Source organism: Elephas maximus, chromosome 20 (assembly GCF_024166365.1).
Source record: "Elephas maximus indicus isolate mEleMax1 chromosome 20, mEleMax1 primary haplotype, whole genome shotgun sequence".
NCBI lineage: Eukaryota > Metazoa > Chordata > Mammalia > Proboscidea > Elephantidae > Elephas > Elephas maximus.
The window spans coordinates 77,054,136-77,070,227 of NC_064838.1; the positions used below are offsets into that span (position 1 = coordinate 77,054,136).

General features: G+C 37.1%; 1 pseudogene; it reads right to left on the reverse strand.

Moving 5' to 3' along the window:
- Positions 1 to 14,588: 14,588 nt before the first annotated feature.
- On the reverse strand, positions 14,589 to 15,526 carry LOC126064092 (olfactory receptor 5W2-like; annotated as a pseudogene).
- Between the last annotated feature and the right edge of the window lie 566 nt (positions 15,527 to 16,092).

The following is a 16,092-nucleotide window of genomic DNA, read 5'->3' on the forward strand; positions in this document are numbered from 1 at the left end:
AGACAGGTCACATTTTATTTTTACTTAGTGACATTTGGGACTTAGGTCTCTAAAGCCTGTGTCCTCATTTTTCTGTGTTGCGTAAACACGGGATTAATTAGATTCCTTGTTCTGTATTTTTCCCCTGTGAATGTTGCAACAACTTTAACAAAGACTGAAGTTTTTATACAAACTGATCAATGTCCAATAACAATTGAGTTTAATGCTATGCTTTATGACCACCTTGAATCTACAATATCCTTCAGTCACATCACACGTCTAATGAAGCTCAAATCCTCTCTACTAAGTGATTTTCATATCTTTTCCATTGTTCATCCTGTTTCCTCCCCCCCCCATTTCTGAAGAAACTTCTTTACTACCTTATTTAGATATATGACAATCCTATAATGGTTTTATTTCATTAGTCACTGTGTGATTCTCTTCCCCCACCCACGTGTCACCCACCCCAATCCAATGATTTTATGAGTATATAACATCCATTACACATAATCCAATCTGTCTTGAATTTTTTTTTTCTGTTTATATTTATTTCTCTCAAAATTCTTAGTCTCTAGAATAAGAATTTCCAAAAGTAATGGGTCATTCTCCTTTTGCTCTTAAGTATTTTCTGGTTCTTTGGTGGATAAAGAAAGAACAGTAGAAATAAATAGACTTTAAGGGCTCTTTCTACTCTTATAGTTGATAGGTGCAATGATGAATCTTTTTAAAAGGAAACATATGTGTTAGGATGATACTTTCAAGAAAACATAAAATTAGTTCTCTTTTTTCTCTCTTTCTTTCTCTGTCTATGTTGTTGTTAGGTGCCTCCAGTCAGGTCCAACTCCTAGCGACCCTATGTACAACAGAATGAAACACTGCCCTGTTCTGCGCCATACTCACAATCTGTGTTATGCTTGAGTCCATTATTGCAGCCACTGTGTCAATACATCTTGTTGAGAGTCTTTCTCCTTTTCGCTAACGCTGTTCTTCACGGAGCCTGAGGTCTTTCTGCAGGGACTGATCTTTCCACATAACATGTCCAAAGTGTGTGACTCTTAGTTGCTGCCATCCTTGCTTCTAAGGATTGAATTCTGGTTGTGCTTCTTCCAAGACAGATTTGGTCATTCTTCTGGCAGTCCATGGAATATTCGATATTTTTAACCAACATCATAATTCAAAGGTGTCAGTTCTTTGGTCTTCCTTATTCATTGGCTAGCTTTTGCATGCATATGAGGTGATTCAAAACACCATGGCTTGGGCCAGGCACACCTGAGTCTTCAAGATGACATCTTTACTCTTCAACACTTTAAAGAGGTCTTTTGCAGCAGATTTGCCCAATGAAAAGTGTCTTTTGACTTCTTGACTGCTGTTTCCATGGGTTTTGATTGTGAATACAAGAAAAATGAAATCCTTGACAACTTCAATCTTTTCTCCGTTCATCATGATGTTGCTCATTGGTCCAGTTGTGAGGATTTTTGTTTTCTTCATGTTAAAGTATAATCCATACTGAATATTGTGGCCTTTGATCTTCACAAGTAAGAGTTTCAAGTCCTTCTTACTTTCAGCAATCAAAGTTGTGCCATTTCCATAAGGCAGGTTGTTAATGAGTCTTTCTCCAATCCTGCTGTTTCATTCTTCTTCATGTAGTCAATCTACTCAGATTATTTGCACAGCATACAGATTGAATAAACCAAATTCAAACCCATTGCCATTCAGTTGATTTGGACTTGTAGCAACCCCATAGGACAGAGTAGAACTAACCCAAAGGGTTTCCAAGGAGCGGGGATGGATTCAAACTGTTGACCTTTTGGTTAGCAGCCAAATAACCACTGCACCACGAGGGTTCTACTGATTAAATAGGTATTTTGAAAGGGTACAACCCTGACACCCAGCTTTTCTGATTTTAAACCATGAAGTATCCCTTGTTCTGTTTGTTGAAACATCTCAATTGGTATTCCGTCAATTCCCTGACCCTTGTTTTTTGCCAATGCCTTCAGTGTAGCTTGGACTTCTTCCTTTAGTACCATCGATTCCTGATCATATGCTACCTCCTGAAATGGTTGAACGCTGACCAATTCTTTTCGGTATAATGACTCTGTGTATTCCTTCCATCTTCTTTTGATGCTTGCTGCGTCATTTAATATTTTCCCTGTAGAATCCTTCAATATTGCAACTCAAGACTTGAATTTTTTCTTCAGTTCTTTCAGCTTGAGCAATGCTGAAAGTGATCTTCCCTTTCAGCAGAGAAGAACAGGTCTCTGCACATGTCATTATAATACTTTACTTTGTCTTCTCAAGTCACCCTTTGAAATCTTCTCTTCAGTTCTTTTATTTCATCATTTCTTCCTTTTGCTTTAGCTACTTGATGTTCAAGAGCAAGTTTCAGGGTATTTTCTGACATCCATCTTGGTCTTTTCTTTCTTTCTTGTCTTTTCAATGATCTCCTGCTTTCTTCATGTATGATGTCCTTCCACAACTCATCTGGTCTACAATCATTTGTGTCCAATGTGTCAAATATATTCTTTAGATGGTCTCTAAATTCAGATAAGGTATACTCAAGGTCGTACTTTAGTTCTCAGGCACTTGTTCCAATTTTTGTCAGTTTCAACTTGGGCTTACATATTAGCATTTGAACATACATATGAACTATGTGTATATATGTTTCCATATATAAAAATCCATTGGTGTAGTGTCGATTCTGACTCATAGCAAGCATAAATCACAGAGTAGAACTGCCCCATAGAGTTTCCAAGGAGCTCCTGGAAGATTCAAACTACTGACCTTTTTGTTAGGAGCTGTAGCACCTAACCACTATGCCACCAGGGTTTCATATATATCTATATATAGATATGTATGTATGTATGTATATATATATATATATCAAAATAAAAATTTTTTGAAATCAACCATAAAATACTTTTTTTGTATTATTCTTCATTAAGCACATGGATAATTGGGAGCTACTAGAAACATGATTTTGTACCTACTCACTCTTCCCCCTATCTCCATAGCTATCAATGTATTTTGCCACACTCCCTGAATGTTAGTCCACCATTTCAGTCACCTTGGCCTTGACAGGACTTCTTCATCAGGGCCCAGAGCTCAATCATGTCTTCATCTTGTTCTAAATCATAAAAATATCTATCCCCCCTTCCTTCTATAAATGTGTACTTTAAGTACCTTTTCATTCAACGATGAACTTTCAGAGGCAGAAGTATGATTTTAAATATAGTCCATTGTAGTGTTCTTACTAATGACAGGTGTTTTCATATATTAACTTTTCACAATACATTATGTATTTCTTGTATTATCTTATGCATCTGAAGTTATCTCTAACAATCTCATTATATAAATGTGGGAAGTGAGACCAGAGCTAGTAAATAAACATCTGGAGGATCACTGGCATTAAGTTTATCTGACTCCAAAGCATTTGCTCACAACCGATGCCTGACTATGGTGTAATAAAACAGATTGCTCTTTAAAAAATAACTTCCTTTGCTACTCTTAGGGCTTTATAGTGCTTTTATGTTAAAACCAAGGTTGCAAATATACAAAAATAGCAATCCAAATATTTTCAGAGATCTAAGAGAACATAAAGGTCATCAAAGTCCCACCAAATCAGGATTCTAACAATGATTAAGGTTAGAGGAGAGCAAATAGAAAATGTCACCAGATTTGAAACATAATCTATTTTATTTATCTTAGCTGAACACTTCAATGTTATTAACTTTGGTGTGAAATGGGGTACTGTATTGCACAATTCCAGGGAAGGCATAAATAATAAGAAAGATGGTATCACCTGAAGTTGTACAAGACGGCAGCCCTGTGAAAGTTGACTGTATTGGCCACATTCTGAGTCATATTTGATAATTGTGAATTGTTTCAGGACACTGGCAAGCTCACATTTCTACGTTTATTAAGCATCTACTGTCAGTTGATATTTTTAGATAATGCATAATAATTGTATTCAACCATGGTACCTTGTATCTTAAAGCAGTTCACTTATTTCTTTACAACAAAAGAAATTATTGTGAAATTTGCATATACAGGGGGAAAAAAAAAAGAACTGGTAGACATAAGCCAGTGAATCTACTCAACATTCCAGATAATTTCTTGTTTATTCTGAACCCTCACTGGGAGTAGACAGAAATAGCCTTTTTCATTTTTCTTATAAAGTCTGATCACTCCTTAAGCTGCACTCATTAAAATAAAGCATTCCTGATATTGAGCAAAGTGCTGTTACTTGATACATTTCAATGATTTTTCATATCTCTTTGTAATTTTTTATATTATGATTCCAATACTACAGTACCCAATGTACTCCTATGCTAGACATTATTGAGACAAAGATCCAACAACCTCACTAATTGTTAGTAATTGTCCACCAAGTAATCTCATGAAGTTGATGCCTTTATGTTACTCAAGAGCTTTGTTACAATAACCTACTTTTCTGGTGCACATTTGGAAGAGGCAAAGTCATTCTTGATCTTATTCTTCTAATTTCTTTCCAAACTAATTTTCCCCTCAAGCATTTTCCTGTCTCCTGGGTTGCCAAATTCACTCTAGCTACACTCTAATTAGGCAAGACCCATACTTTTCCTACCAAAACATGACTGTCCCTCCAGACTATCTAGTCTAACTTCCTTTCCACCCTTCTCATTAAAACTGAACCATGGTGGCTATATTCTCATTAAAAATTGGATAAGCTATTTAACCTCCCAAAGGTATTTACATTTAATTGAAGATGAATTCCTTAGATCGTGGGGAAAAAATTATTTAAGGCAGAATTTAAGACATCAGAAGGAAGCAAGTTAGGAAAAAAATAAAAATGGTACCTAAACAAATTCCCTAATGTCACTGGTGCCACTAACGCAATGCAAATGTTTACTTATAAGCACAATTCCTTCAGAAAATAGTTGTCTTGCCCTAGGGCATGGGCTTTTTGAAATAGATTAAGTGTATATACTGATATCAGTGTACATTAAGTTTCATTGCAAGACAGCAAGTTTTAATTATAAAAAGAATAATTATTCACTGAAATATCTGATGAAAATTTCACCTTTAATTTTCCAAAAAATATGTTGAAATTTATTGTACACAAGGCATTGCTAAAAATCAAAATTTTTACTTAAGAAACTGAAATTTCTTACAATCAAATGGTGAATAGGCTGTGCTTAGAAAAGTCTTTTGGTGTGTAAGGAACACATAAAAAGTACTCAAGTAATAGACGCACAGTTACGGGAATTTTTACAAAACAAAAATACCTTGAAACTTGCGTAATTGCATACAGACCAAGAAACAAAATATGGCCTTTCTACATCTTCCTTCTTAAGTCATAAGCCCATTATCTGCAGGGTTAACTACTTTCCTAACTTTCATTATGATAGATTGTTTTCTGACTCATACATGAGTGTACACTTAGAGTATGTGCTGTTTTCAACATGGTGTTTGTAAGAGCCTTCCTTGTTGTTGCATGCAGTTGTAGGAAATTCATTTTCGTTGTTGTATGGTGGATATTCCATTGTATAAATATGTCATCATTTATTTATCTATTCTAATGTTGATAGGCAGTTGAATTGTTTTCCTTTTTTCTATTACCAATAATATCGCTGTGAACATTCTTATGCATGTCTTTTGGTGGAGATGTACACATTTCTCTTTGGTGTTAAACTAGGAGTTGGAATATGCTATATACACTCAGATTTAGTAGGCACTGCCAAACTATTTTCCTAAGAAGGAGACACTTCACCAATGTATGAAACATCTGGTTGGTCCACACAATCACCAATCCTTAATATGACTGTTATTTCAAGTTTGGCCATTAGGTAGAACATGTTATTTTATTCATGACTAAGACGGTTGGATATCCACTTTTATGAAGTGTCCATTAAAATAAAAGTGTGGAGTACGAGACAGGTTAAATGTGTCTGTCTTAGTGATACTGGGAATCCTGCATCACATGCTATTTTACTGTTATCATTGTCACTGCCATTTCAGGTAAAACTGGCCTAGAGATGCAACACAGTCCTTTGGATAAATATCATACCACCCAGCTGTTTTATTTATGTATTTAATCTCTCCTAAATAAATTAAAGCAGTCATAGCGTAATGTATATATAGATACAGAATATGCCATTTGGAAAGCACAATAAAGATTATCTAGTTAACACCTCTCTTTTCACAGAGAAGGAACTAAGGCCCAAAGAAAACAGGATTTGCTAAAGGTCACACTTACTGTAAATTTAGACAGAGACTCAGACCCATTTTTCCCTCTATTACTTTCCTAGTTCATAATATGTTTCTAGAGAGGATATCAAACTACCTTAGAATTACTGCACTTAATAGTGAAAAACACATTGGATTATTGAACATTATTACCTTTTCAATTTATCAAATTTTTTCTAGCTAGGTTATCACGAATATGTAGCTAGTGGTTAGTATTATACCTATATCACTATGAGTCAGAACCGACTTAATGGTACCTAACAACAACAACAACATACTCTAATCTGTGATGGCTGTGTTATGCTTGTGTTTAGGTATACTGGTGCTGTGCAGAAGGAAGCAGCTAAGATTTAAAAAAAAAAAAAAAGGCCAAAAATATTAAGTCATTATAAACAGGGATGGCTAATGCCTTATTTCTTATTAATGTCTAAAATATTATTAAATAATATTTAGATGGTGGGAAGATGAGAAGCATAAGAGTTGGAAAGACAGAGTGAAGGAAAAGGGTAGGTTTGAATTAGAGTAGGATAGATTAAAATATTTGAATATTAGCTTTCCCTATAGAAGACCAAGATAGAAAGGTCTTAAAAGTCATCTGCCCAAACCCCTAGTTGAATCATGAATTCCCCAAACAATGTGTCTAATGAGGGATTATTCATCCTCTACTTGTACAAATTTAGGCACAGGGATCTTATAAATTTTACAAATCAGCTTATTCCATTTAGGCACTCTTTTATTGAGCTTAAAACACTTTATTGAATGAAATTAAAGTATCCTGTTTAGAATGAGAATGCATCATCATAACTCTACGAGTTTATAGGGGTCAAATGCAGTTAAAATTTGACTTTAAACACATCACAATCATAGGGGAGAGCTATGTGTTAGCTAGATGGTAGCTTTTTAACTTCTGATATAGAGGAAACCCATTAGACCCTTCTTTGCTTGGAATTTAATATGATTTGAAAGACTGCCTGCATGCTGCTATTCAAGACAGCAACTAGTTCATAGGTAACATTTCCAAAAGAGCAAGGATTAATTGAGAAGTCATTAGGTCCAAAAGAAGCATCACCCATTGTCTTAGGCTCGGTTCTCTAGAGAAGCAAAACTAGTAAAACACATAAGTATATACAGAGATTTATACCAAGGATATGGCTCACACGATTGTAGAGGCTGAAAGGTCCCAAGTCCCTGGGTCAGGATAGGTGCTTCCCCTGGTTCACATAGCCACAGGGGCTAGTGAACCCAAGATCAACAGGTTAGAGAAGTGGGCTTTTGCTCACAGATTGTGAAGATCCATGAATCCCAACATTGGCAGGCAAGACTGCAGGTAAGCTGCTAGCTCAAGTCCCGAGAACCAGAGATCAGACAAACAGGATCCAGAAGGAGCAAAAGCCCTCCAAGTCCTGCCAGAATGTCCACATTTACTTGATGTAGGCTATACACCCAAGGAACCTCTCTTCAACTGATGGGCTACTCAACAAAGTTCCCATCATAGAGGTGGTAACATTATATCAAATCTCCTTATGGAAGGAATAACTACATCATACGACTGTCAAACCACTGAGAATCAAGGCCCAGGCAAGATGACACACAACCTTAACCATCACGCCCATCCTTTTTATTTTTTTTTCCTACCTTAGTTCTCATCCTACCATGTGAAAATAAATTTTTCTTTGTTAAAGCCATCCACCTGTGGTATTTCTATTATAACAGCACTAGATAACTAAGACATAATTTGGTACTAAAAGTAGAGTGCTGCTCTAACAACAAAAAACAAAATAACAGGTACCTAAAATGTGGAAGCAGTTTTGAAACTGTGAATGGATAGAAGACTTGGAAGGAAGTGAAGAAAACTATTAACACCAGAGAAGGCATAGATGACGAGAAACATCAGCAGAGGCCCGGCAGCAACAGCGAACTGGCAGCAGCTGAACCAGGAGACTAGCTCCAGATATGCCGGAGTCGACCCATGGAGCCAGACAGCTGAGTTCCTGTGGGAAGGAGGCTTCCTGGCAGAGCGGGGCACCTCCAGGCACTTATCTGTGGAGCTACCGAGCTTTGGAACACTTGCCCCAACAGGTAGAAGAGGTCATGAAACCTGAGGGCTGAGAGGCCAACTGCCTCAGTCTCAAAAGGTATGGTAGAGACCTCTGGGGTTTCAAAGAGTGGAGCCATTGCCTCTGGTGTTTCTAGTAGTGGAGTCACCACTCGGAGGGACTAGGAGAATGGTGTACCTAAAGCCGAGGGAGCAGAATTGTCATTCCAAGTGGGCCTCGAAGGCAATGCTGAACCACAGGGCCAAGGGACCTCCACTTACAATCTGGAGAGTGTGGCTAATATGTAGAGCCTGGAAGACAGAGCTATTGTGTAAATGGTAATACAGAACAAAGGATTATTTGTGAAGCCTTGAGGGCTAAAGTAATGTGTTCTGCTGACTTGCTTGCTACCTGTTAGGCCTTCTTTCTCTCCAATTTCTCCCATTTGTAATGGAAATGTCTACTCTAAGTAACCTATAAGTTTTTTTTTTTTTTTTTGACTTGGTGTTTTTTACGCTCTCACTTTCAATGTCCTTTTTTATTACTAGCTGCTGCACTGGTCTCTTTCCAAAAATGTACAGGGCCTTCTTGGCAGCCTTGGTCTCCCTCTTCTTCTTTGTTCTCTTGGGAGATGGCTTTCAGCCTACAAGGTGGTAGCTAGGAAGGCTGCCTGGCACTTTTGGCCTGTAACTTTCTTCTTACTGCTTATCTCAGTCAGAGTACATGTGGCAAGCCAGTTCCACTAGCCGAGAGATTTTTATATAAGTTATTTTGCCTGTTACAAAAAAAAAAAAAAAGATTAGAGTCCAGATGTCTGGCATGCATATCTTTAGTTTAATAAAGAGTTTCTCGCAGTTGTTTTGTGATGTGTACACATTCAACCATGTGTGGGCTGTATGCTTGAAGATGCTATGTAATCCTTGCAAAAATGATATATAAGCTCTGATGCAGAAATTGCTTTTTGGAACTCCGTAAAGACAGCCTGTGTTGTTGCTGGACTTTCCTTTGGTGTCAACTCCTAATAAACTTTCTCTCTCTTTCTGACCTGGAATAAGTTTCATTGGCTTAACTGCTCCAGGGCACGGACTGAAATTGGGTAACATGGACCATCTTAGACATGGAAATTGTATAAAGAAGTAGATTGTAAATGGCTACATAACAGTCATAGACCATGACAGCAGACATGAGACATTCCACATTGGCAAAGGCCCTCAAAAAGTACATCTGGATGATACATAAATTATATGGAATCCTCTTCTGCACAGATAAGTAAACAGTCAACATTTTGGCAGAGACAGCGGAGGATTAGGAGACATTACAGAAAGACAGGTTGCTCAAATATGAGTGTATGAAGTTTAGAATCCATCTTGATCAGTAGGAGCATCCCTAGATTTGCAATCACTGTTATAACACAAAGCAGGAGAAAGAGCACAAAGAGCCCCCCTGCTGCACATCCTTTCTGTCAGAAAACCCTGAGAATATGAAGTCAGTAAAGAAAGAGTGGTTCTCGGTGGCCATCACTTAGATCTATGAAATCCCTGAAAGAAGGAAGTGGAAGTGAAAGGTTAGCATCCTTTTACTGTCTTCATATTTTAACCCCAGGTCCTTTGTCTCTTTTTGTAATTAAAAATAATTGAAGGAAAAATTCTAGAAATTGTTTGAAGTGAACCCACTCAACTGGAAATATTTCTTTTGTGATGCAAATCTATTAAATAATAATAACAACAATATCTTTTATGTTTTCATAGTTCTGTGCAGATTTTGTAAGGTCCTTAGGTGACAAAAAGGATTTAACACTCACTAATTAAAGTTGGCAGCATGGGAGAAAGGCCTGGTAATCTGCTTCCATAAAGTTTACAGTCAAGAAACTATGGAACAGAGTTCTACTCCACAGCACTTGGGATCACCATGAGTCAGATCGACTCAATCGCAGTGAGTTAGGTTTGCTTTTGCAAAGACGCTACAGTACACTTTCATCTAAATTACACCATGTTATTTCCACATAGGCTAGCATAGATTAAAGCCTTTGATATTTTCACCATTTCTGTAGAATTCCAAGAAGAAACAGAGAAAGATTTGTTCAGGCCATCTGACCAAGTTCCTATTTGAAGCATAAGATCCCTAAAAAGAATTCCTGGAAAGGAGCTATTCAACCTGTCCTTGCACAAACTCAGGGAGATGATGTCTGCAATTAATCACATTGTTTAATCCATTTAAGATATCCATGTATTCAGCTTAAAATGAATCTTTTATTTGGCTTAAAATTTCCTTTTCTTCAGTTCAAACTCACTAGATGTGATTAAAGATGCCCATATGCAAATTAAATCAGTCTTTTGATGGTGTAATATATAACTGTGATATGGAAGATAGATGCAGTGAATGTACCTTCTGAATTAGAGAAAGTCCACTGGACCTGGTACCCACCAAACATTGTTTGAACATTAATATATATAAGAGGTCATTGAAAAGGCAGGAAAGAAAGAAAAGACCAAGATGGGTGTCAGAGGATACTCTGCAACTTTCTCATGAACATCAAGTAGCTAAGTCAAAAGGAAGAAATGATGAAGTAAAAGAACTGAAAAGAAGTTTTGAAGGACGGCTTGAGAAGACAAAGTAAAGTATTATAATGACATCTGCAAAGAGCTGGAGATAGAAAATCAGAAGGGAAGAACATGCTCTGTGTTTCCCAAGCGGAAAGAACGGAAGAAAATATTCAAGCCTCGAGTTGCAATAGTGAAGGATTCTATGGGGAAAATATTAAATGACGCAGGAAGCATCAAAAGAAGATGGAAGCAATACACAGAGTCATTATACCAAAAAGAATTAGTCGATGTCCAACCATTTCAAGAGGTAGCATATGATCAGGAACTTATGGTACTGAAGGAAGAAGTCCAAACTGCTCTGAAAGCATTGGTGAAAAACAAGGCTCCAGGAATTGACAGAATATCAATTGAGATGTTTCAACAAATGGATGCAGCACTGGAGGTGCTCACTCTTCTATCCCAAGAAATATGGAAGACAGTTTCCTCGCCAAATGACAGGAAGAGACCCATATTTATGCCTATTTCCAAGAAAAGCAATCCAACCAAATGATGAAATTATAGAACAATATCATTAATATCACATGCAAACAAAATTTTGCTGAAGATTGTTCAAAAACTGCTGCAACAGTATATTGACAGGGAACTGCCAGAAATTCAGGCTGGTTACAGAAGAGGACATGGAACCAGGGATATCGTTGTTGACGTCAGGTAGATCCTGGCTGAAAGCAGAGAATACCAGAAGGATGTTTACCTGTGTTTTATTGACTATGCAAAGGCATTCGACTGTGCGGATCAAAACAAATTATGGACAATATTGTGAAGAATGGGAATTCCAGAACACTTAATTGTGCTCATGAAGAACCTTTACATAGATCAAGAGGTAGTCGTTCAGACAGAACAAGGGGATACAGATCGGTTTAAAGTCAGAAAAGGTGTGCATCAGGGTTGTATCCTTTCACCGTACCTATTCAATCTGTGGAAACCCTGGTGGCGTAGTGTTTAAGTGCTATGGCTGCTAACCAAGGGATCGGCAGTTCGAATCTGTCAGGCACTCCTTGGAAACTCTATGGGGCAGTTCTACTCTGGCCTATAGGGTCACTATGAGTCGGAATCGACTAGACAGCACTTTTTTTTTTTTTTGGTATTCAATCTGTATGCTGAGCAAATAATCTGAGCAGCTGGACTATATGAAGAAGAATGGGGCATCAAGTTTGGAGGAAGACTCATTAACAACCTGTGTTATGCAGATGACACAACCTTGTTTGCTGAAAGTGAAAAGGGCTTGAAGCACTTACTAATGAAAATCAAAGACCACAGCCTTCAGTATCGATTACACCTCAACATGAAGAAAACAAAAATCCTCACAACTGGACCAATGAGCAACATCATGATGAACGGAGAAAAGATTGAAGTTGTCAAGGATTTCATTTTACTTGGATCCGCAATCAACACCCATGAAAGCACGATTAGGTGACACATTGCACTGGGTAAATCTGCTGCAAAGGACCTCTTGAATCTGTTGAAAAGCAAAGATCACTTTGAAGACTAAGGTGGGCCTGACCCAAGCCATGGTATTTTCAACTGCCTCATATGCATGTGACAGCTGGACAATGAATAAGGAAGACCAAAGAAGAATTGATGCCTTTGAATTGTGGTGTTGATGAAGAATATTGAATATACCATGGACTGCCAAAAGAACGAACATAACTGTCTAGGAAGAAGTACAACCAGAGTGCTGCTTAGAAGCAAGGATGGCAAGACTGTTTCTTACATACTTTGGACATGTTGTCAGAAGGGATCAGTCCATGAAGAAGGACATCATGCTTGGGTAAGTACAGGATCAGCGGAAAAGAGAAAGCCCCTCAACAAGGTGGATTGACACAGTGGCTGCAAAATTTAGCTCAAGCATTAAGATTGTAAGGATGACGCAGGACCGGACAGTGCTTCCTTTTGTTGTGTATAGGGTTTCTATGAGTCAGAATGGACACAATAGCACCAAACAAGAACAACAAATTATGTAAACACATTTGCTTGCCATTCTTCTTTTCATAGGTAACAATTTTAAAATACTGTGGATTAATAGAAAAAATATTGTGGAAAAGGAAACCCTACAAACTTTTTCAAAACAATCTCTTTCCATATACTTTTTTCTACCATCTTACCTTTACCAAATATAGCACAGTGTACCACATAAGAAATGCTACTTGGAAAAGTAGAGGAACTCTTGGGATTTACTGAAATCTGAAATGTTTTCATAAAGTGATGTTTTACAATGGCAGCTTTATTGCCTATGACATTGAGTGGCTTTTAGCTTCTTCATTTGTAATGAGTAATTAGAGTGTCCTTGAGTCTTGTATAACCCTTTGCCATCCAGTTGATTCCAACTCATAGCGACCCTTTAGGACAGAGTAGAGCTGACCTATACAGTTTCCAAGGAGCACTTGGTGGATTAGAACTGCTGACCTTTTGATTAGCATCCATAGCTCTTAACTACTATGTCACCATGGTTTCCTGAGTCTTATATAGTCCTTTAAATATAAGGCTATATCCATGTTTCTGAACCAGCCTCCTTGTTTGGTCTTGGCTATCAAAAAACTAGAACAGAGCCCAGTGAAGTAGGTACACATCAAGAAAGTACCCAAATGCATGCTTTTTAATTCTCAAGTAATTAGTATGTATATCTTTATAGATCCATTACCTCTAATAACCACAACTATATTATGAACTTTGTTACAAGGCATAAAAAATTATATTCAAGGCATATACTATTCTCTCAGTTAATTCTGTTTTGACAGCCATGTAAACATAACTCAAAAACTGTTATCGAGTATGTTGATTTTATCATATATCTGTTTTCCCATTCTATGTCATGGACATAATGCAGGTGCTTGTTATTACAAGCATGAAACAGTTCTGATCACAGAATGCTCTTAATCTCAGTTTATATGCAATGATTTAACAAACCAAGTGACAGATAAAATGAAGCCCTGAGGAGACGGTAGCTTATGAACCAAGACTAGGGGAATTTGTCCAGGCCTGAGATGGTGTGGGGAGGGGTAATGAAAGAAAGGAAGGGGTGAGTTAAGAATTATAGCACAGGATAGGCTTAACCAAGGTCCTTCTCTTTGTTCTTCAATATCTAATAATTTAGGGCTTCATTTTCTCCAAAAAGACATAGTCACATCCACCTCAGGACCACCAATTGCTGATCCTCCTGCCTAGAATAAGTTCCTCTCCCCTACTTTGCAGCTCCTTTCATTATTTAGATCAGAAACTACATGTGCCCATTTCAAAGAAGTTTTTCTTCTTTTCACAGTAGATTGAGACATTTTACATTGAATTAAGAGCACCTTGCTTTTTTCATTTCATGATGTTTTATACTTTTTATGAATTATTTGAATTATTAGCTAATTCAAGTTCACCATTTACACTGGATTATAGAATCCATTACTATAGAAACCACTGGATTGATCATAAAATACAAAACGTCAACAAGTATAGTAGATGTTAAATAGGCTATCAATACTCCTAGAATAATTCAGTTAATGCATAAAAAACAAAAATAATTGAACAAATAAAATTTTTATACACTAATAAGGAGACTGGGACATTTTCTAAAGTTAGTACTGTATTTAAAGTGAAGACACATAAGAAAGTATAGCATATATAGGAACCCACTCCGAAAAAGTACCTAATAATTGGTATAGAGAATTAGTATAAATATTCATTGTATTAAAGAATCTGAGACCACATTATCCTGTACCATATGATTTGAAGAAAACTGTTTATGTGCGTGTATAACTATTTAAAACAGTTTTTTATTTTCCAGTTTTTCCAGAGCCTCTTTCACATCCTTGTTCCGTAGACTATAAATCAGAGGGTTTAACATGGGGATGACAAGGGTGTAAAACAACGAGATCATTTTGTCTTGATCTAGAGAGTAGGCAGAACTTGGTCGGAAATATGTAAAGAGCATAGTCCCCTGGAAAATTGCAACAGCAGTTAAGTGGGAGTTGCAGGTGGAAAAAGCTTTGAACCTTCCCTCGGCAGAGCGGATCTTTAAGACTGAGAGGATGATGTAACAGTAAGAGACGAGAACCCATGAAATGGTACTCAGTTCAATGAAGCCAAAAACAGTGAATATCACTAACTCATTGACCCGTGTATCTGAACATGATAGTAACAGAAGTGGAGGAAGATCACAGAAGAAATGATTAATTTAATTTGATCCACAGAAACATAAGCGGAAAGTTAACGTGGTGTGTATCAAAGCGTCCACTATGCCCACCAGATAAATACCAACCATAAACATGCAGCACACCCTACTGGACATGTTGACTGTATAGAGCAAGGGGTTGCTAATGCCCTTGTACCTGTCAAAGGCCATCACTGCCAGCAGGAGACACTCAGAATCTGTAAAGATACAGAGGATGAAGAACTGCAGAGCACAGCCACAAAAGGAAATTGATTTGTCTTTGGTTAAAAGGTCCACCAGCATCCTGGGTCCAACTCCTGTGGAATAGCAGAGGTCACAGAAAGAGAGGTGGCCGAGGAAACAGTACATTGGTGTTTGAAGCTGGGGGTCCATTCTAATTAAAATGATCATTCCAAGATTTGCCGCAAGAATAATGAGATAAACAACCAGAAACAAGGTGAATATGGTCACTTTATCATCTCAGGGTTATTAGTAATTCCCAAGAGTTGGAATTCAGTCAAGGAGGAGCAATTTTCTTCATCCATTCTTCTTTGTTCTTATTCTAAATGGTTATAAAAATGATCAAGACAATGATCAGGGTTTAATTCTGGTAGACATCCACAAAACATTCTCTGCAAGGCAGAACACTTTCTGTAAATTGTCTTCTTTATCCTAGGAAACTAGTTCAGGTAAATGTCACTGAAAAAGAGGCATTTTTATGTTATTGAAAAAATTCAAAATGTCATGAATAGAAAGTTCAAAAATTTTGATTCCAAATCCATATGTCACCCTTGATATATGACAATTATATCTTATCTGAGGCAGTAGGTTTGAATAAAACTAAAGCTCATTCCAGATTCAAAATGATATTTGAAAACAAAACAGTAGAAGACTAAGCCAGAAGATACAGGCCTAAACATCGGACGTGTAAAAATAAATACCTGGTTGCACCAAAAAAGTGATCACATTTTTTTGTATTCATCTAGAAACATAATTGATTTTAAAGATTCAGCAACAGTGAATGGTCCTGCATATAAGTTAATAAAGGCAAGTTACAATGTGACTGTTTTGGTGTGTGATTTCTTTACATTTTCCTGAATAGTGAAACATGACT